Consider the following 24515-nt stretch of genomic DNA (forward strand, 5'->3'; position numbering starts at 1 on the left):
TTATTTTTGCACCTTGATCATTTTAGACACGTTGAGATTTAAATAAAATTCAAGCCTTTATGAGCAGCACTTGACATAACTTATATAATATATTTAAGTAATCTAAACTCCAGTAATTTTTAATAGAAACTAAAAACTTTTTTTGTTTGTTTTGAATATCACACAAAATAATTTACATTTTAACTGTTAGAAATTAACAAAACGAAAATGGTATTTTTATAAAATTTTAACTTAAACCCATCGATTTATATGCCTGCTTGTCTTAGCCCAAAATTGAAACAATATAAAAAATGACAGTTTCAAATCAAATGACATGAGCATAATATAGTAAAATTATGTAATAACACTCTTGCAAATTAAATAAGAGTAGTAGTAGTTATAAAAACTTTGTAAATGCGATGTTGGCCCTTTAAACATTAACTGATCACTTTTTTAGATTAAATTATAAGTGCAAATAAAAAGTACAAGTAAATATAACTAAATTGAATGGAAATGAATAAAAGTAAAGTTACGCTTTAATCTAACCAAATTAGTTATTTTTTAATTACCTTAATAGTGGCCATCTGGGAGGAAATAATTTCCCTATTTCCATGGCAGCCATCAAATTTTCACATTACGTCGCCATTACTCATAAATTACCAATTTCTTTTTTCAAGGTAGTAAAATTTAAAAATATACAATTATTATTATTTTTATAAAAACTGGACAAAGATTAGGAAGGAACGAGGAATAGCATTAAAGTGATTTTTTCTCTCTGTCTGGTAAGAAGAAAACTAAATCGTTCGCCACGAAAAGAAATTTAGTAAAATAGCAGAAAATAATTGTTGAGGGACATTTGAGAACAGGACATGCATTGTATAAATCCTTCTTATATAGGTTCGATATGTTCAGCACGCCATTTTGGGAAGCATATAAAGTAAAAGAAACACCAGAAAAACTTATCATGATTTGCCTGAAATATAGAACACAAAGCAAGGAACAAAGGGTTTTAGAAAATTGCAAAGTTAGTTCAAAATCCTTTCGCAAATGTCGAGTATAGGGGATTGATTGGTTTAAGATCAACTTCGCCCACATATATTCATGCATGTACAGATTTGAGTATATGGAGTTTGACTCCAGAAGCTGTTCACATATTAGGGTATTTTTGCTCCAAAGTTTTTAATCTAGAAAGTTAGAAATACTCATACTCTCTCACTCTTAAATAAATTCCTTCCAATTAACATAGAATTCATTTAAATAGGGTTTTGTTGAACTGCAAATGCCTCCATCACCTTTGTTCATATGACCAGAGTCGGTGGAATAGCCAAAATTCCACCATCATCCTCTTACACTAAACACTCTCGCTATTAAATACATTCACTTCCAATATACACATAAGGAGATTTCTACCATGTAATATATAAAACAGCCCTGTTTCCTCCCAAAATCTGGACAGTTGACGTAAATACTAGATCAAGCACAATTCTCATATAATGTGGCATTCGTACACGCTCGTTGTCTAGAGTCACTATCACTGTTTTTTGTTTTTTTGTAGTGGTTTCATTACTTATAGACGTAACAATCAGTACATTTTGAGAAACCTAGAAGTATCAGAAATTTACACGGTAGTCTTATATTTACTTCAATAAGTTTTGTTGGAATTTATGTTCATAAACTGTAATTTATGACCGTGTATGATTGTTTATTGCACTGAGTAGTACAATATACCGTTAACCACTATAATACGGGTGGTCTATTCAGGTATTTTAAGCAAGGCTTGAGAACTTTTGGTTTTTAGACGTAGTAAATTTTATTGTATCGACGAAATCATCCGTTATTCCGTTGTAAATCAAATAACGCCCACCCAATTTGGCATCAGGAAATCCATAAGCTCTCACCTTCGGCTTGGGGTGGGTTTTGTTTTGCCACCGTCCTTTCAGCAGTGTCATCAACCCTTGGCCAGACAGTAAATCATAATCCCGGACGTCCTGGTCATCCTTCTGGGAACAGGAAGACCGTTTTATTACGAACTCTTGCATTCGCAATAGTCAAAGAATGTGGTTGTCATTGGGAAAACGATGTAACCTGTAATAAACCGACTATGAAATCCGCTTTTTAGATTTAATTAGAAAATATAATATTAATATCAGAATAGCTGAAATTCCAATTATCATGTTATGTAAATATCGTTTTAAGAGTTACGGTTTTTAAAATTTCAGTTTGATGAAAATTGGAAACTATACACAAAAAACGAGCGAACATAATTATCTTATTTTGAGCATTAGAAATATCTATCACTTTTCACTCACGAACACACTGGATCAAGTTATGAACTAGAAGAAAAAGCAATCAGTTGTTACTTCCAAGCTTTCGATCTATTTTAAGGTCATCAACAGGCCTATAATAATTTCTCATTATGAAAAAAGTACTTGTATAATTGATTAATTAATTATTATACCTTTATAAAACTTACAAAACTATCTTAAAAATGTCTAAATTTGACAAACTACTCGAGACGATAAATAAATATCTTGATCTCTTCCAATCAAGCTTATTTGTTTTAAAAATGGATACATACTTTCATTTTACAGACAAGTAAACCAAGTAGAGAAAATAAGACGAAGAAGATAGCAAAATACCAAACCCCATGAAAATGAAGAAGATCATGGTTCATATAAAGATTTACCACTTCGCAGATCTCAATATAATTAAATGTAAATTAACTAATCAATTCCTACTCCAAACTAAATAATGAGGTAGTTTTTATTATATTTAAACTAGTTTTAACTAGATAGGGAAATGTTAAATGTAATAGTTTCTGATGAAGGATTTAAAGTTAGGTAGTTTTCGATAATAGACTGCTCGTTCTCATTGTTAAAGTCTTGAAGACTAAATATGAGAGAAGAAAAGAAAAAACAAGAAGGATAAAGGAGGGAGAGAGAAAGATAAAAAGAAAAGAGAGAGAGAGAGAGCGAGAGAGAGAGAGAGAGAGAGAGAGAGAGAGAGAGAGACAGAGAGACAGACCGACAGACAGACAGACAGATAGACAAACAGTCAGAGGGAAGGGTGATAATAGGGAGTGATGAAGGAAAGAAGAGGTAGTTGGATGTTTGGAATATCTATTGGATATTGGAATAAATAGATATAAATAGATAGAGATTGAGATATATAGACGCATAAATAGAGAAAAGTTAGGGATATAAAGACTGAAGAAGGGACATTGATATCTAAAGATTCAGGGTGAAAGAGAGAGATAAGAAGATATATAGATTGAAAAGAAGAGAGGACGAGACTTATTGTGACAATGAAAGAAATAGAGTGAGAGGGAGAGGGTGGAGAGAGAGATAGAGAAGATGGATAGAAGGAAGAAAATAACAAATAAACAAACAACGATAGCCAATCAAGGCAGATAATGGAAAAGAGGGTAAGTAAAAATAAACAGAATAAGAAATTAAAAATATAAGAATCTTTAAACCATGGTATAAAGTTAGTTTTGAAAATTATCGACTAATCAGAATTTTTCCCGTTTGGAAAATATTTTAAAAGACTGATGATCTTTACTAACCAAACAAATCCTAAATCTCGTTTCTGGTTCACCCATCGCAACACAATGAGCGATTTAGTACATAAAAATAAACAATTAAAGGATTCGAATTATAGAATCTCCAGGAAGCGTTCGACAATGTTTGGAACCAGGGTTTGATGTTCAAGCCGAATAAAGCTGGATATACCATTATCCAATCGAATTACAAATAGCCTTCTTTTTATGTGGTATCAAAAATCACCAATCTGAACAAAATCCAGCATACTCCGGGACTGCTGAATGATTTGTCCTCTTACTTTATCTTACATCTGGCAAAAATCAGTGGTTTAGTGTTTATGCAAAAACATTCTCTTTTTTATCGCAAAACGTGCAAAATGAAAGAATTGCTATGGCACCCCAGCAACTTTCACGGTCGACCGCAGTTTCCCTCTTCCTGGGGTAAGCGACCTCTAAGGTACGAAAGTACCAAGGGTACTTTTGGCACACGGGGCAAAAGGGGGAAACGTCGAAATATTCCATTGTGTCTTGTAAAATGCTGCCACCCCCTGATATATGGCGAATTGCTTTCCGTGTTCCCTTCTGCCGGGCGGACAATCGTAAATCAGCTCTCGCCCTTTTCGCCAAAGTTCAGCCACCTCGGAAGAAAATTTTCGCCGGAAAGTCAATCACCTCTAAGTTTTCACGTTGGGCGATTTGGCACGCTGTACTGTCTCGGACCATATATCAAGCCTGTGTGCAAAACAAAGAGACAGGAAGGAAAACACAAGTCGGTGATGAGTTAAGAACTACGTTACTTGTCTCACTGGACATTCCAGAAAGTCTTTTAAGGACCACAAAATAAATTGTACATTAGATTTAAAAATTTATTTAAGCAATTAAATACAGTGACTGTACGATGTTTTTAATAATCTGATTTAACTGAAAACTTAATGAACAAAATATTGCCTTCAGAGAAAACCTTCAAGTTAATTAAGTGACCAAATCTACCTGAAAAATTTCGATTTCTCTCTATATGTATCTATCTATCTTTCTTTCTTTCTTTTCATTCGCACTCTACTATTTATCTATTGACGTTGCTTTATTCCTATCTTCATCTTACTCTCTTTATATATATTTACTTATTTATTTATCTATTTACCTTTTTTCCCTCCCTCTCACTCACTCTCTCTCTCTCTCTCTCTCTCTCTCTCTCTCTCTCTCTCTCTCTCTCTCTTTCTCTACATCTATCGATCTATCTATTCAATTATTTATTCATCTATCTATTTACCTCTCTTTCATCCTCTCTCTCTCACTCTTTTTACACACAGACGACACAGACAAACTCTTTCTTATATCTCCCTCTATATCTATCTATCTATTTATCAATCCATCTATCTATTTACCTTGCTTTCTTCCTCTCTTTATCTTTTTCTCCCCATATATATTTTCTTATTTATTTATCTATTTACCTTTTTCCCTCCTTCTCACTCACTCTCTCTCTCTCTCACTCTCACTCTCTCTATCTATCTATCTATCTCTATCTCCATTTTCCTTTCTCTGTCTCTTTCTTTCTCTCTCTGTCTGTCTCTCTCTCTTCCTCCTCACTCCCCCTCTCTTCTTTCTATCCGTGTACCATCTATTTAATTATGCATCTATCTATCTACCTATCTTTCTTTCCCTCTTTCTTTTTCTCTCTTTCCTTTTCTTTTAACTCTCATTTTATCTACCGGTCTGTTTAATTTCTTCTCCCTTTTTCTTCCTCACACACCCTCAAACATATATTTTTAACATACAAATAAAAACAAAATATAACCAAAAATTTACGCAGTAATATTAGCCGTTTTATTTATTGGGAAACTATTACTGGGTAATAAGTAGGTAAATAATTGTGTTATAACCAGTTTTGCAATTGTCAGAAGAACATTCACAATTCTTCATGCAAACAAAAAAAATTTTTTTTCAAAAAACAATAATAATAAAGGTATGAGTTTTTAGGTTATTAAATCTGCTTCCATCAATATTACATTACGGAACAACTGAATTCTGTAAGTTATAAAGTATTATGTCAAAATAATCTTTTTGTTACTTAATGCATATGACACGTTCGATCTTACGCTATCTCAATATGTAATTTTATCGTGAATTAAAACAATGGGCTTCTAAATAGAGAATAGATAGGAGACTAGATATTTGTTAACCTTTTAAATTACCAATTAATGTTTTGAGGAGGGGATATATTCATCGTATGCTCGAGTAAAGAACTGTTTCCTTTCTAATTTCTTTCTTCTTTGTAAAATATGCTTTACAATTTTAAACCCAAAAATATTGACTGATATTATATTTATGTGTATTAATTTTGTAGAACTTGCTTGTAAAACATAAAATTGTACATGGTGTCAACATCTACGATGGTATCTTAATATTTATTATAATGTAATAAAATGTTACTTTTATTTGCATTTGATATTTTGTTGATAATTAGTTGTCGTGTAAACAGCATGCTAAATTTCTCTATTTTTATAAGCAATATTACGAACATTTATTTGTTACGTGCATTTAGAATTGAACACGTCGTAAAACCAATACGGATACGGCCTTCCACTCGCAAAGTATATCATATTTCGTAGTTTAAATTCGGAAATGGTTAAATGTGATTTATTATAGTACTTTGTCGGTACTAGTTCATAACGGTACTTGCCGGATTTTTTCAAAGGAATATTTGTTGTTGAAAAACGGCCCTTAACGGTTGCGTCAAAAGGGGCTTACCTAGCGGAATGTATGCATAAAAAAACGACTGTTTACGGACAACTGTAACAAAGTTGTAAAAAAACGGCCTTGCACCCCTCATAAAAGTCGATTCAAAAGTGTTTTTTTTTTAGCCATAACATCTCACTTAAATATTCAAATGACGTGCGACTCATCGAGTAGGCCGAAATTGCGTCGCATATTGCCATTTTGCGCGAAGGAATGCCTCTTCGGACGGGCGAAACTTATTTATGAGCCTTTCGGTCTGTACACTTCCCTTTAAAAGGTAGGAAGGAAATAAATTTGTTTTCTTACCCTTCCGTGACAACCGAAGGAGTTTTTGTTGTGTCAACGATTGGACAATTGTTATGCCAGTCCGTTTCTTAGTTGGCACCCCTTTCAAGTATTTTATTTTTTCGCGTAAAACTGCCTTTTAACAATTTAGTCCGTGATTTACGATTTATTTGTGTCTAGGACGACGCTTGTTATTTGTTTCATTTTTGTACATCTAAGTGTGCAGATTATAAATAAGCTCACATTTCAAATTCCACTATTTGTTTTGATGTTTCAATTGCTTTGTCATATTTTAACATGACACAAATTAACTCTTACTATTTTATGGAAATCAACAATAATAAAATATTCTGCAAAAAGGGATGATGAGTTACAGGAGGTTTCGGCGTCTTACCTTGTCCATTGGTGCGCCTCCAAGAATATTCTTCAAAACCCACAGCTGAATATGACGAGAAGCCAAAACGTCTCTAACAGGCTAAGACTTATAGAAAACGACGAAACTACATATCAATATTTTAAATATTCGACTTATCAAAGTTTATTAGTAATACATTTTTTATATAATTTTTTATTGGTAACTACCAATTCCAGAATTTCGGTGTTATGGAGAAAAATTGGAATACTTTCGGTTCGAATTCCGGGATGCTGACTTCATCCCGAGAACATAAAGCCTTGACGTGGCGGTCAAAGCTACACCCGACCTCGCTCCTTCAGACTATAGAGACCCACCACTTAAGATGACAAACAGCCACAACGCTTCTGTTAAACCAACACAAGTTGAATATGCAGATAAAAAATGACCAAAAGTAATTAAAACCCAAAACGTAATGAGCAAAGTATCAATGTAATTAAATAGCCAAATTTACATGATAACAAATTTAATTTTAAAAAACTGAATTTTCTAACTCATACTTTTAAAAAATGTGTGGTGGATAGTGACCATGAGACAATGATTATTCGGAGATCGTGAGATGTGGTCTGGTGTGACTTAGGTTTTAGAAAAACGTTTTCTTCATCGTGCCTACGTTTCGACCTTTATTGACATCATCTTCAGGGCCTCGGATTTATAAACATTGTTTAAATTTTACAAATACATGTAAGATGTGAAAAAGAAGAGTTTATACAATGATAAAAAAATGGATGTATATAATGATAGAAAATTTTAGATTTTAAAAACAGAATGAATTTGTACAACGCGAGAAAAAAAAATTAATTTTTTTTTGTAGATTAATTTTTTCCTAGCATTGCATAAATTCATTCTTTTTTTAATCTAAACTTTTCTATTATTGTATAAATTCATTTTTTTAATAAAAATTTTTTTTTATTGTAATTTTTTTTTTTAATTGTAAGAACTCTTTTTTTTTGAATCCTACATGTATTTGTAAAATTTAAACAATGTTTATAAATCCAATGCCCTGAAGATGATCTCAATAAAGATCGAAACGTTGGCACGATAAAGAAAATATTTTTCCTACGTCACACCAGACCGCATCTCACGATCAATGAATAATCTTTTATAAAATAAATAACACGGTTTAAGTTTTTTTCTAAAATAATATATCTTATCTTGTGAAGTGCCTTAAGTAACTTCAAAATATCCTTAACCAAGACCGTTGATAGATTTCAGTGAAACGGATCATCGCTGGTTTGACTATTCTTCAATCAAGTGACCGCTTCAGCTCAACAATGATATTTAAGATTTTATAAATAGTAAAATACATGAACAATGTATAAATCTATTTGACATAGTGTTTGTCTAGGAGATAAAATAAAAGAAAAATAGAAATTTTTGTTTCATTGGAAATTAAGAGTTCTAAGAGGTCAAAGGTCTTAAGGCGAAAGTGTCACGTTGCTGTACACAGATATAAATAGAAAAAAGGATCCTATTTGAAGACATTCTTCAATTTCCCTTCTGAAACGTAATGGCGCAAATGTGTGAATGCGATTTCCGAGTGAAAACAAGGGAAGAACAGAGCGAGAAGGTGGTCATGCCAAACTAGAGCAGTGGATCAGTGGTGGCAAGGCAACCGGGGTCGTTCACCTCGTCCATTCTCCTTCCGAGCTGTTCCATAAAAATGCCCCCTAGTCCTTCAGCCATTTCAGGAACGCCATCTGACGTTCGAAATGTTACAAAAAACTTCGGTTTTAAGCTTTGGACAAGAAACGTTTCGCCATCATCATTGCTAAATAATTACAAATTGTTGATCTGTAATGATGATGGGTGTAAAACCCGTAACACCTAGTCTAGTGCTAATATCTAATATTGATCAAGCACAGTCGCGTAAACAACGCATATCAGTCATATATTAACAATAATAACTCAGAAATATTATAAAAAGTCCTGCAGTCAATTATCTATCGAACTCTTCAAAAGTAGCCCTCTTAAAAGGTTAAATATTTCATTATTAATTTTTTAAAGGTATTACATTTTACATTGTATGTCTTCCTTGTCAATAATAATATAATAATATTATATATAATAATAATATAATAATGTCAATAATATAATCAATTTTATTGTTTGGTAGGTACCTATAAACTTGACCTGCCTATCCTAGCTTATAGTCATTTTTATTCTTCATATATCTCTTATTTATAAGATTCTTAAACTTTCTATAAACTGTAACGATTTGTTAAATTAAACCGTAATTGCTATGCTCTGAAATTTGATAATATTCAATAATAAAAATCGAAACAGGTATTCAATCTAAATTTCTGCAGTAACAGCATAGATTTTCATTGTTAATTCAATCAATGTTCTTTAAGTTCAATACCATTGTTTTGCACGCGAATTGACAGGTTCTGAGGTTCTTTCCTCAGTTGATCGTAGCTTACTGGGTCAATGAACCTCCGCAACAACCAGAGGAAAGCGTTTCATCTTCGTCTTGTGAAACAAAATAACGTAAATTTCTTTTATTATTTAAAACATGCAGTGGTAACAGCAGAATGGAGGATAAGCCTGTAGGAAGATAATTTGATAGAATCTCTTTGGTTGAACAATAGATTTTTTTCATCCCTCTGATTTTCCTTCCCAATAATGACAATATAAAATCGATATGATTAAAACAACAATAACTATCTGCTGTGTCATTTTGGGTGATGAAACATATAAATGTAATCCATTTCAATTTTCGAAGTGGTCGGAAACTCAACTGAATATTAAAGATCGTTATTAATGTAGCCATATATCACAATAAATTTTCGAATAAAATTTAACACTGAGGCAAGTCAACTACGGAGTATATTATATATTGGTAATAACACATTGCCTTGAGCTAAAAGGATAAATTCCTGTAAATACATAAAACAAAAGAATTGGTGAAACATACTGAAGCATAAAGCTTCTTTCTTTTGAAATGATTGATGTTTTGTTGTTGCTCTATAGGTTTTATATTAAAATTATTTTATAATACTTTACGTTTTACTCGTTCCTTGTAGCTCCTCTCTCTTTCTCACTCTCCCTCTTTTTCCTCTCTCTTTCTTTCTCTCTTTATCAATTTATCTATCTATCTAACTATTTATGTATCTATGTATCCATCTATGTAAATATTAAATATTTCTCTTCTATTTTCTTTTTTCTTATTTGGAGGAATTCTTTCGATCCGATATTAAAAACCAAAAAAACGATATAAACGTTTAACAATGCAATACATAATTTTTATTCCAAAATTATACACTTATCCCATCAAAACATTTACTTTTATTCCAATTAATTATTCTTTTTTTCTTAGGTTTTGGGTTGAGAAGAAGAAAGAATTATTAACTGGAATAATTAATAAGGTCAATTATGACCACCAGGATATGGATTATTTACTTTTATGAAAAAATATCATTTTTATTGAATTGCGTATTTTTAATTATTGTTTTACACCACACAGGGCTTTTAATATTTGTATTGTTGTTGTTTTTCTAACTTGTAATGCTGTTAGTTCTGTTTCTTCCTTGCTCTCTCTCATTTCATCTTAATATTATCTATTCAATATTCAACTGTATAAGTATATATTAAAATAACAGTAAGTTAACAATTGCATGCAATAAAAATTTTCTCTCTCTCTTTCTCTTTCTATAACTATGTACCTATTTATTACTCTCCCTCTATTTATAGTTCTCATTCTATCAGATTCCCTTCTTTGAATCCTCTCTATCAATACTAAAACCAAATCTCTCTACTTATTAATAATGCAATTTACAACTTCTTCTTCCATAATTATATGTTGAGAAAAACATTGACATTTGTGAAATAAAAAGACTGATTTTCCTTGTCTTTTTTTTAATTCCACCAAATCCTACTCCTCACTCTAACTCACTCTTTCATTACTTATCTCTATTTTCTTCTTTCTTCTCTCTCTATTTCTCTCTTTCTTTTTTCTTTCTCTCTATCTCCCATATGTATCTAAGTATGTATCTATCACTATCTAAGTATGTATCCATCCAAATATGTATGTATTTATCTTTCTATATTTTAATGTATACCTACTTAAAAAGTTATGGAAGGAACACACCTTAGAAAATATGGACACTAATAAATAAAACTGTATATATACATATTTATGTAAGCAAATCTATAAAATATATTAAAAAATATTTCATTGCATGATAATTCCCGTATTCAAAAATTGGTTGATGATTATAACATTCATTATCTTCTTAATAACAGCTAACAGTTTTGATACAATTTTCATTTTACTAAAAAATAGGGCCTTCATAAACTCACTCTCCTAGGAATATTTGAAATAATACATTAACAAAATATGCTTGCATATTATTATCTTGTTTATTTATTATTAGAAATATGTTGTTAAAAGTTTTATGTCAATAGATAGAAATTTATAGCTATAAAAACTTAATTATTTTAATACTTTGTATCAATATTCTTTTAGATCGAACTTGATTAAAAAGAAAATAGTAACACAGGGTTCGGCGACCTAGCAAGAAGCGGAGAAACTGTGTTAAGAGCAAAAGAAAGTCGGATAGCTTCACGGTCAAGTCGGCATATTACAAATTACATCAGATTTTCAATAACCCTGAAATATTGAGGGCTGCGGAGACAGTCCAGGAGCCAGGTACAACAATGATAAAATTTGAAAATTTGCTCTTGAAACTGATTCGGAGATAATCAACCGCCGGGGGGCGGCGAACCACTGACCTTTGCACCTCGAAGTGTGCCAGAGATGGCCAACCTCCTGGTGGAGGGATCCGCCGGCTATCGCGGGGGTCGACAACCTCAGCAGGCCCTCGAACGGCATACTTCTTCACCGGTCCGTTCGTGTTAAACAGTTGCTCAAAAACCGAATTGACGTAAGACAGCGAAACGCGCCTGTCCCTCAAAACGAAACGTACCGTTAAAAATCGGTTCTGGAGTTGACTACTCAGTTTTCATGGATTCGCACGAAGGATTTTTTGCTTCAAATTTTCATTGTCAGGCTCAAGACTCAAACATGTATGATTACCATAATTAGAAACATAGAAAGAAAAGAAAATTATGGAAAGAATGGTTGAGTCTTTGGGTGTCTTCTGGTTGGCGCGGCGGCGGGTCTCCCGCGGTGTGTGCCTCGGAGCCCTCCCGATCTAAGATAGTCTCTGATCAATTGACATTGTTAGGGTCATTAAAAATAAATACAAATAAAAATAATTTAAAAAATAAATAGAAACCGAAAAATAGTTCAAAGCAAGTGCAAGGTTATCGTTTCCGAACATTTTTTGCTTACTATTCTTATTCTTTCCGGCTCTATCAAAAGAGTTTCATTTTTTCAACCCTTTATGTACTGGATGCAAAAAAATTGTGTTTAAAACTCCATTGAATAGGGTGAATTAAAATGAATTAATTAAACGCGATTAACAGGCCGAAAGAGCGAGACTAGGGATACCCCAAAAAAGTGTAGGTTCAACATATATTGTTAAACTTTAGTTTACATTATACATTATCAACAAGAATTGCACATACCTCATATGAGGATCAATTCATACCTTCTCAATTGACTTTTTTCGTAAGAACATACTATCATTGGGTATGTGAAAAAATATGTCTATGGATGCATTTGTATGTTGAAAAACAAAAAATACCATCGTTTTGAATTTCCTACCCTTGCAGTTTTGGTCAGTCAGCAGCTTTTTGGCTTTTCAACATGTTAAATGGTGAGTCTGAAGGAGTGAGGCAAGGATGACATGGGGGTTTGCGGTCTGGTTTTGCCTTCTTTGTCGATTTTTTTTTCTCAAAGAAACCCTGCTTCCCTCAAATTCCCCACAGTAAATGGCGGAATGTCAAAACGCATCTGAGAAGACAAAAAGACAAGACTGCTAAAGCAGTCCAAAATGATCAGAAACGACGAGGATACAGGCTCATCTCCCAGAAAAAAAGTCAAAATTTAGCAAATCTTCAAATCCAAACTATCATGTATGACATATGTATGTCTGCTTACCTCAGGAATTTCATTTTATTTACATATTGATACATCCTAAAATACGCTCCTTTAAAAACTGAATATCCGATGTTTGTTTGAAAATGGAAGGGTCAGCCCAAACGTTCCTTCCGGTCGCTCATTATGCTAATGGCGATGAAATACGTAGCATCAAACCGTAGGAAATTGATCCTCGGGGGAGAAAAACAATTACGGCCCGAGCGATTTGCGGCGTGAGCCGGATGAAAGCAAATCGTCGTCCCCCTTTCCGCATAAAAATCGCCTCATCTCGACCGTTTAGAGGTCCGAATAGTTATTACAAAAATTACAATTCCTTTTTAAATTAATCAAGATATCATGGAAGGCTTACATTCGGCCCTCGGACATATTAAATGTAAGACCGTTTTAATTACAGGCCGTGTCTCGAAACGTGAGCACTAAAGAGCGAACGATCAATTTCAAGATAAAAGCACCAAGCATGCAAGATACAACGTGAAATTACAATACCAACAAAAACCAGTTTATTTTTCTTTTCTAAAATGGTTTCATTTCATCATTTCACAGTGTAACATATGTTATTCATCAGAGTTGAAAGATCGCGGTAACTTACAAATCGTCCTGGTTCCACAAAATGTTTTAAAATCTCTGAGAAATCCGCCCTACAATGGTGTCCTCGGTAACACGATGACCTTTGAAGACCGGGTGATCCTCAATCTTCTTAAAAGACTGACCTTATTTAATAAACTCTTCTTCGTGACAATAGGTCTTTTACAATGCTCAAACGTGACCTTCTACTTAATTATCGTTAAAACAGAATTTAAATTTTAATATTAAGAAAAATCTCAAGTGGTAGAGCAGCGGCTTATTAAGCCGAGGGTCGTGAGTTCGAATCCCGCTCGTGACACTGACTTTTTTATCTCAACCAATGCCTTATATAGTGATTAATTAATTGAAAAATTAAGAAAAATCATATAATTTTTTCGTGCTACAAAATTTCACCACACGTCTTTTTAGCGCGACGCGCAGAATAGTATAACAGAAACTATTGTAATCGTTTAATTGTTAAGCATTTTCAATGATCAGATCATTAAAATTGTTGCAATTCAATCTTCAATTAAACCAGTGTAGAAGTTCAAATTGAAAATGTTTGAAGAAGCCGAAAGTTCTTTAATAAAACGATATGCTTTTATCTCATTCCAATTCGAACTATTTATACTACCATGACTAGGCGCTTCATATTATGCTTGATCATATTTTTAAAAATTACTTTTAAAATCATATAAAAACGCTTGACATTCTGTAAAAGTGTGTGGTGTTTAGTGACCGTTACTTAATAATTTTTTGGAGATCGTGAGATGCGATCTGGTGTGACGTAGGTTTTAGAAAAAAATTTTCTTTATCGTGCCAACTTTTCGATCTTTATCGAGATCATCTTCAGGGCTCAAAGTGTTTGTTTTCCTTGTAGAAGTGTCATTCTTGTCTGTCATCCTTGACTGGCACTCTCAACACGACAGACATGAATGACACATCTACACGGAAAACAAAAACTTTGAGCCCTGAAGATGATCTCGATAAAGATCGAAAAGTTGGCACGATAAAGAAAATTTTTTTCTAAAACCTACGTCACACCAGGCCGCAGATCACGACCTCCAAATAATCAATTTTATAAAAGTTTTATAAGGAATTAATTATTTTCCGACCAATTTAAAATGCTTATAAGCCTGATGCAACTCTCTTATTAACGCTGGCTCATAAATTTTACTTTCTACAGCTTAATTACAGAGGACGGATTTGGAAGCAATTTTATTATCAACAATTATAAGGGTATGAAATTTTTCTTTCCGTTTATCATTGTCATGAAAGCTTTTTAATCAGACTTTTGTATGAAAATCCACGAACCACAATCAGCAGAGACAAAGATTGAAATGCAACTGGAATATTAGTCTCACTTCGTTACTTTTATTGTTATAATCAACTAAATTAATCATATAAATAAATATACTTACGTTACTTATATATTTTCTCTGTTTTACAAGATTTCTTTCATTGTATTCCTAGAAAATAATGTTTATCACATATTTAGACTCAGTCTATGTACGCTGCTGTCCGGCCTTTATTCGTTTTTAAAACGGAAAAAATGAGTTCTTTTGAGTTCTTATTTTTTGGCGTTTTTCATAAAAGGATCAATAGTGATAGGAGTCAAGATGTTGAGGCTGAGTTAGCGGTCCCAGGGTTCAATCACCTCCGGCTAACGACGAAGAAAGTAGATCACCTCTCTTTCTATCACCCTCTCTCTTACTGAACTTTTGCGAAGTAAATTTTAAATAAAATTCCTAAGATAGCTTATTACTAGGATTTTTCTTCTTTTTTTAAGGAAGATTTGACCGATTATAGTCAAGGCTGATTACGTTGTGCGTTCATAAAGAACATAAGAGGAAGAATTTTTACACTGAACAAACTAATATCAAAAATTGGTTTTGTAATTTTTCGAATGATATTTAACATTTATTGGGTTATTTATTGCTAAATAAGAAATCAAGGATATGAATTCAAAATTAAAAATAGTTTTATTTCATATCTTATATATTCATACCAATTTAATAGAAAAATAAAAGACTAATAAATAATCCTGCACAATTTTCTTCATTTACATTTCTGGTAGCATGTTAGAATGTTCATCAACAAAAAATATTACATAATTAAATTTGTCTGTCTTGTTGTTGGAAATGTAACCAGCCGAAAACGTTTTAATTAAATTTTTCATTTAAAGATAATAATTATGTTAAACTATTATGCATATTTTTATTATTTTTGGTTTGCCTTTTCGAATTTTTTACCAAATCTTTCTCAATAATTCCTTTTATAACAATTAGTACCAAATCATCAAATAATCCTTTATTTATTTGCCTAATCAAACTATCTTTTCATTACATCTGTTAACATAATACTACAATCTGAATTTGTAGTCTTATAAATAAAAATTATTAAACATGGCGTCTGAAGAAAAACAGTGCAAGTGAATGTGGGAGCAACAACCTGCTCGATGAGATTTGGTCAGATCCCACTTGAATGGTCAACGACTCTGAAATCTTCGGGTGTTGATTTTCACCAATTTGGGATTAAAAGTTAGATTTTCAAATTCATAAAAAATTTTAAAACTTTTCGAAAGCGTGTCTGTTTATTGTTAGATTATAGCGATTTTTCAAAATCTCAGGCCGAGCAGGGCGAAGCAGCATGTCAATGTTTCTAATCTATCTATATTGCTAATTTTGTAAAATAATCATCCATTGATTAAAAACGCTTAATTAATAATTAATATATTATATTAATATATTAATTAATAATAATAACAACTACAGTTAAAAACAAGAACAAACAAATTTATGGGATTTCCTTTTCAAGTCTGCGAGGTTATGAATCTATAGTTCAGAGTGAGGATAGGCCATCCAAACTTTAAAAAAAAATTGTATTTATACAAGAAGATAGAACAACAAATTTCTTCATATTTTTCAAGATGAAAAGCAAATTGTTCTGAAATGAAATGTGTGGGAAACTTTTAGCCTTCGTACATTAGTGCAATCGTCTTATGAATTTGAAGATCCACTATACATATTTTTGTTCATAATTTTTGATATCACGAAAAATCATTCTCATAGCTTAATAACTTTTTAAAATGGTCAGTAATCGATCACTGAAGATAGTAGAATGCTGAAATGTGTTTGACCTAACTATACAGAAAAATTTCAGTACCAGGATAGTAGGAAATTATCAATTTTCTAATAAAATAATCCAAAGAGACAAATTTTAAAAAAACAATGAGACAAATAAAATTTTAAAGGAGTATAGACAATTTTTAAGTCCGAAAATCATTTGCTAATGACATTTTTAATAACTACTATTTTTTGCGCAGAAAGAAACTGATTTCTTGAGATTTTGAGCGTTGGTAATATTTCAAATTGTTTCTTCAATGTTGCAAATCAAGTATTTAGGTGTACCTTGCCTTGATGAACTAGCAACTCAACACGGTTTACGCTGCTTGTATTTTATGTATGTGATAGTAAACTATATCCAAACTAAAACATCGACATGAAACCTCTACTGCAAAAGGAATCGGTGGCTAACTGTTTTAATTAGACATAGACAGGAAAAATTAGATTTTGATCAGAAAATTTCTTCTCCATAAAAGTTTTTTCACCTTTCGATAGACGTTTCCGTACAATACTAAACATTCAAATCTGTTTACAGTTATGCCGACCACGTCGATCGAATGAGATTTGAAAGATTCGTTATAACGAGAATGCCGTGACAAGAAACTTTCAAAGAGCCCGGAAAGGACCCGGGCCGAAGAGGGTGGAAGCGTACGTTGACTGACCCAGTTGCGGACGACCCTTACAGATTTACGAGGACGCCCATTGTCCATTCTGATTTACGGCTTTTCCGGGTGGTTCGAATTTCACCGGGGGTTTGTTTTGTCTTTTTCCGGGTAGGCTTTGTACGCTTTCGAAATTTCTCCGTGAAAATTTCTCCCTGGTCAACAGGCAATAAGCACCGAAATAAGCAGGGTGCATTGTGAGAAAAACCAGGGGTTTTGGAAAGTGCTATTGTTTATTGAACAGCGCTGAAACTGTGTACTTTTAAGCATGCAAAACATGTTGTATTAGTTGAAGCAAACCAACAAAAATGAGATAAACCCACAATACATGTTTGTTTGGTTCTAACATACACAACAGAAAAACTCGTCTTGAAGGCTATGATTGACTAAAAAATAGATATACTGCAGCTAAAATTAATAATCTTCTAAACCCAGTATTAAGATATTTTGAAAATTTTAATCAATAAGGATAAAATATGCATGATATTAACTATTATATTATATATGTTATGTCACATATATGAGCGGTAATTAAAACAGTTATAATACTCATACGATTCAAGAGACTTTCAATAGAATTTATAAGAACGAACACAATTAAGAAAATTTGACTTTTAAGGCGGTTAGTATCTCAAAATAATCGATCGCCTTAAACAAAATCACTGTGACAATGAAAATAGGGGATAGTTTTCTGCTTAAACCTCCCCCCCCCATTGAAAACAAGAATAAATACAAGACGAAACTAAGAAAACTCAGACTTCCGAAACAAATAATTTAGACGAAGACTAAGAAATGCAGAAAAAATAAAATTCGATTATATGGCAAAGGAGACACCACTGACTACTAAAATCCAGCCAAGCTGCCCTGAAATCACTAGGACGTAAAAAGGTCACATCCAAATTAGTCTGTAAACGCTTAAAAATCTCTAAGGCAATGGAAAACATGAAAAATTGATAATATGGGGGCCAGAGCTCAAAGGAATTTTGAGTTATGAACAATTAGACAAACTAGGCATAGGAGGATCTGCAAAACCAACTCTAAGCCCAGAACTATTAGGATAACAAGTTCTACTCATCCATCTCAATATGGGTTCACACAGAAAAAAGTAGAAATGGGCAATATTAAGAGGTACTAGAAATAGAAAAATCATGGTTATAAAATAATCACCAAGACTGGAAAACACATTGGTACGGTTAGACAAGGTAAAGTTCAGGGTAAGAATAGAGCTATGCGGGACACTGGAATTTGGAAAAACATAAAATGTGGGTATATTCAACGATGACCGCCATTTGTAGGTTATGAGATAGATGAAACTGCCGCCATCTTCGAATGAGGAACAACAGAACAATGGAAGCATAACTTATGATACCAAGAAGACCCTGGAATGAGAATTACAGCAACGACATTCAACGACCTTCCACTTCTTAAATGAAGGAAGGAGTCAATTGAATTGAATTAAAAGACGAGGAAAAGTACAATAAGCCAAAAGGCTGCATTTCCTGGGCAATACAAAACCGCTTCCAAGTATCCTTCTGCTGCTGTTCCTCCTCCTCCTTCCTTTTCAGATCACCATCATGAACTACATCATGTATTTATCGTCAGAATAACAACAAAAACCAACATCATAATGTTGATTTTGGAAATTTTAATTAGAGATCCAAATCCAAAAATTTATTCATATCTCTTTTTTTCATTTGTACTATTTCTTTCATTATAAATGTGCTGCTGATGAAACCCTCAATAGCATAATTTTTGCTAGGATTCTAAGATCATCTTTTTCTTGATATAAAAAAGGTACATGTACTGTTTAGATTGATTTTCTTTTCCTGGAATGAATCTTGTTATATATTTGTTGATTTTCCCCCCTCTATTCCAAAATTTTATGTGTCCTATTAGTTTTTGTATTTTAAGAGATTTCTAGAATTCTTTTGTCTAGAAAATCTAATATCCTAAAGATTTATTAATTTACTGTTACTTATTAATGTACTTAACCTTCAAAGATTTATTTGTTAATGTGCTATTACAGATATTCCCAACTTTGATGATTCTTTAAGTATAAAGAAAAAGAAAATGTACGTATTGGAATCTATCAAACAGATAATTTCGAGGTCACTACTTTGATGGTTTTACAACTATCAGGCAATAGCTGTGTCATTATTATTAATGTATCTTTGTTGAACTAAGCACTTTTCTAAACTGATATGATATGGCTTCGAGTTGTATTATGAATGTTCCCAATAGACGTACAACATAATAGGTTTTTCCTAAAGGAAGAGGATGTACCCCAATAGGAAGTTTTGCATTATCTTGTACCGTTATCAGAACTAGACATTCATTTGCTTATATGACTCATCTTGAGCTTTACTGTTTTGTTATTACATAAATGCTGTTTATTTTTGTACTACTAAAATTAGTAGTTGTGCTGTTTTTCATTTAACAACATTCAAAGTTTAAAAAATTCAACACTCATTATTCTTTTTGCTTGATAACTTTATTGTTTAGATCTATCAATAAGACTATTGCTTACATAGTCATAATTTTAATGTTTTACTATATTTGAAAATTGATTGAATATATTACATACGTTTCTATTGTGAGTTATTCTTTATAAGCACACTTGCGTTTTATCGATTTATAAAGGTATAATTAATATCAGAATTTAATATTACAATTTTGTATTAACACCTCAGGAAAAAAGAAAATTTAAAAGAAATGAAAACCCTGATTTTTTTTCTTCAAGACATCAAGGAATATATTTCCATTAGCAGGACTGAAACTATGCCTATAGTACTCCATATGTCCGTATTTATAACGTTGTGGATTAATAATGGTTGTAAATTTGGAGAGTTCCTAGATACCCGGAGCATGAGTCTTATCTTAAGGATATACACGGTGTTACAGGATTAAATTACCAATACCACGATGATGGATTCAGTAAATAAAAAGTATTTCTTTATTATTAACTTTAATTTTGTATTGAAAAATGGCAAAAAGGAGGGAAAATTAAAAAAAAAAGGTGGGGTTGAGATGTGAAGTTAGTGTTCGAGTGGATCAATGTCACGATAGCTCAAGTAGTAGAGCAACGGCGTATCTAGCCGAAGATCGTGGGTTCGAATCCCGCTCGTGACACTGACTTTTTATCTCAACTAGAAACCATAATTAATTGTAATATATTAATTGGTCAACCGGGCCACAAAGTTAGTGAATTATTATTAACCAGGACAAGGTTCTTATCTTGGCTCTTTTCTGAGATATAATTAGATAAATTCTTCTCGTGGAATGGCCAGTGAGGAGCCATGATTTGACCCCATTAGATTTTTAAATATTGGGAACTCTGAAAAGTGCAGAGTACACCACACCCATCGAGTTTGAGTTGCGAGTTTGTTTATTAGATACTTTTACATACATTTTGTACAAAGTGAATACAAGGGGAATTGTCTAGGACATTATACATCCCTTGTGGCAGAGGGCTTAAGTATATTTACAACATTTGCTGATTTGGTCTAGAGAAATAAGAACAGTGGTGAAAATTATTATAAAAATCACTTGCAGAAAGAATACATTAATAAATAGGGAAGTTACAAATAACTACATATAATATATGCATATATATACATATACTAACATAATTGCAGTACACCCATCGAAACGAGGGAACAATTGATAGAGAAAATTGAAATCAGGTGCAATGACATGAGGGAAAGAAGAAAGGGAAATGAATCTGATTTTGGTTACCAACTACTAAATGTTTTTATTAAAAATATGATATGTACGATGTTCGATATCTCGTTTTTCAACTTTACAAAGGAGATTTACTGCTTGTTCTTGGAATAATTATAATGTAAAGCAACTTTGGTGAAATCACCGATAGTATTGATAGAAAAGTCATTGCATGAGCCGGAATTGAGGATTTCAAAAATAAAAAACATGTTAATCTTTGAGCGGCTACTGTGTATTCGGAAGCGCGAATTTTTAAACGGAAATGTTTTCTTGTGGAAAATTTACAGTTGGAGAAATAAAGGTCACATTTGGATTTTAGTGGCGCTAAAGTTGAGAAATTGCTATTTTAGGTGAAAATGTTTTAAACTAAAATCACTAAAATGTTAATATCTCAGGAAAGAGTCAAGATAGAAACTTCGTTCTAGAGACAGTGAACTACGTTTTTAGAGAATCCACTATGGCAGTATTGACAATTAACCCTGTAACACTCTGAATAAGCCAAACTGTTCAGATGGATCTTTCTTTTAAACCTTTATCCTTTAAAACTAGTTCATTATTTTAAACAATTTTCATTATATGGTCTCAGGAGGAAACAAGGACAACGAGCATCTAAAATATTCCGCGTTTTTTCACAAAGGGAGCAACGGTCCTTTTCATTAAAAAGAATTTTATGAATATAATTTAAACAAGGTGAATAGGCTAATTTTCCACGGGGGGAGCAAGCTATATCCCGAAAAATTAATTTTCGCCCGCCCTCAATAGACGAGCGGTTCCTTTATGCCGAAGTAGGCTGGAATGGCCAAAGGGGAGAAGTGCAAGGCGTAAACAAAGGACTTCTAACCCACAAGAAGACAAAAGAGACGATACAATAGGACGAAAAGCGGACTCGCACACTCGGTTATTGGGTAACGATTCCTGCCCAGTTGGAATTTGGCAGATTTAGAAGCGTGAAAATCAAGGGAGTGGACAAAAAGACTGACACGTCTTTCCGGGACTGGCCTTAAATAACGGAAGATGATGTGCCCTTATTATTTCCGAACGTTTCCCATTATGTCCTTTCGAACATGTGTTTCACTTTAAAGTGTATAAATTGGATTTGTAAGACATCTTGGTAAAAATATGACTCTTTAGAATTACTTCTATTTAAAAAAATATGTTCAGCATAACGAATTCGAATCATTAATTTTAAGTTGATAAAAATTTCTATGTGCACTTTAAAATTAGCCAAAGTATTCTTGTTCTTTACTATCACCGAGCTAATGGACCCTACGCCAGGGATAAAAGCAGGGTGCGCAAGATGTAGCTTCAACAACGAGATGCTTGTTTCAAGCAAGAGCGTTATATAGAATTGACTTACAGATATTTTGGCTAATTTCGAATGATCAAGCCAATATAATTGTTTTTTAGCCTTTGTACCATTTATTTTTTAAATTAAAAGAACTCTTGCCTAAATCGAGCAAATTTTTGGAATTTAAGGACCATCTAAAAGAAACAAAACATAATATCAATTCAAATCTAAATACCAGTGTTACATAGTTTCAACAAAGGGAAAGAACTAGATTGGTTTAAGAAATTTGAAATTAAAAAATGTAAAATTGAACATGGTGATAACTGCATTAATAATATAACAGATTTTGATCTACCTCCCATTTTAAATATGTACATAAATAATATCAAACATCCAAATAATTAAACTAATTATTTTAATTGTTATTATTTTTATAGTAATTTAATAATATTAAGTATTTACTAGTATAATATATATTTGTGTTATAATTTCCGCGTTTCGCACGTTCACATTGAGCGCCATTAAAAAAATCAGCTGCTAATTGGAACGTCGCGTTGGCGGAGGTATCAGCGGGTTCACTTTGGCAATACATGTCGAGAGACGTGGTTGTAGGAGTCCTTCAACCTGATGATGAGCTAAAAGGCTCGAAATCCGGATCGTTGCAAAACGACTTACTGTGAGTAGGAACTATCTTTTTAAAAAAGGATTGAACAACTCACTCCACCATTTATCATTTATGTTTCTTTTTTAATTCTTGGTAAGCTTATAGTGCACTTGCGATCAGGAGGTAGCCAATATGTAAATTAACTTCAGAGGTCTTCTTTACAATTTTTTTCCTAAAAAATCATCGTTTTCTGAAGCCATAGATACAAGATTTTCCGTGATATTTCTTTTTGAGGTCTGTAAAAGATGTACTTAGGGTTTGAAGAACAAACCCACCATCGAAACAGGTGACCAAAATTTGTATGTCGGACCTAAAAAGTGAATTTAGGAAAATAAAAAAAAAAGCAGACACAGCCTACCTGTTTGATAATTTATTGAATGCTATTTCAAGATATCCCTTTCTCGTATTTTACAGACAAACGAAAGTAAGATTACAAATCGATGAGAAATTAGAGCACTAACCCTTAGGAAAACCCCGACTTTGAGTAAATTAGACGCTCAGGATTCCTTTTCCTTCAAGTCGCAGATCAGTGACAATGGTCCAAAATAGCTTAATAGTTCCATATTTTTACAAAATTGTGCCCGTGTAAAAAAGATATTGCGTGCAAAATTGTATATTCAACGTCAATTGTAAAAGTAAAAAATAGCAAACCCCCAAAAACTCGAAATTACAATTGTTTTTACGTATGAATTTGAAATTCTCCAAAAAATCAACTAGTCAGAAACGAGCCCTTTCAGTGAACTGATAGCCGTTTCACTGATAAAAATCTATAAAATTTAAATATTATAAAATCTTTGCCAAATTTCAAAAATTCACTATGCTGTGACAAAACTCTAAATAAATAGGCGAATTTCATACAAATCATCAAGGGAATATAACAATAAGGGAAAATCATGATTTGAAGCTAACTACCACTGCTTTGATTCAATTTGATGTCAGAATTGTTTTATTAAAAGAAAAATTAATTCTAACAATTAAAAAAAAATGAAGATTGACTTAACGAATGAAAACAGCGGTAAAATAATTTACTTGTAGACTGCCAGCCTTACTATTTCAATGCAGTATAAAATCTGCAAGAATTGTTACCTTTACAACAGACAATGAAAGTGAGGAAGAGACAACTCGTAAAATAATTTGAACTTATTTGGCTCAGTGAATTTTTCTATTTTATTTTTATCTTGAGTATTCAGTTTTTCATGTAATAAAATATTTTGCCATCAATTCGAACTAAACCTTTCTCTCCGTTTAAAGCATTGATTTTTTCAATAGGCTTTTGTTGAAGAACTGAAGAACAGCCTCCCTCATACGTACTTCTAGTACTGAGATCTTATCTGACGGACCGATTGCTGCGTCCATCAGGGACCTCTCACCATATATACGCATTACGACGTTGTTCCTCAAGGAAGAATATGTGGCCCATTTCTATTTTTAAAATACATTGCAGATATGCCTATACATTTTAACATTTTAACACATACATTAACGAAAAGGGTACCAATAAATTTTACCTTACGCAAAAATATCTACCCTGC

General features: G+C 32.5%; 1 long non-coding RNA gene across 7 annotated transcripts in view; it reads right to left on the reverse strand.

Annotated features, from left to right (window-relative positions):
- Nucleotides 1-1670: 1670 nt before the first annotated feature.
- LOC106669002 overlaps nucleotides 1671-24515 on the reverse strand; it is a 59452-nt gene continuing 36607 nt past the window's right edge. For 6 of the 7 annotated variants that reach the window (XR_002910840.1, XR_001340850.2, XR_002910837.1 and 3 more), the window contains one exon: nucleotides 1671-2064. This is a non-coding gene — a long non-coding RNA (uncharacterized LOC106669002). Of the gene's footprint in view, nucleotides 2065-11693; nucleotides 11865-24515 lie in introns of those variants that run through there. The other variant, XR_002910836.1, reaches the window with a different exon arrangement.

Source organism: Cimex lectularius, unplaced genomic scaffold (assembly GCF_000648675.2).
Source record: "Cimex lectularius strain Harlan isolate CLEC.00 unplaced genomic scaffold, Clec_2.1 scaffold247, whole genome shotgun sequence".
NCBI classification, from domain to species: Eukaryota; Metazoa; Arthropoda; class Insecta; order Hemiptera; family Cimicidae; genus Cimex; species Cimex lectularius.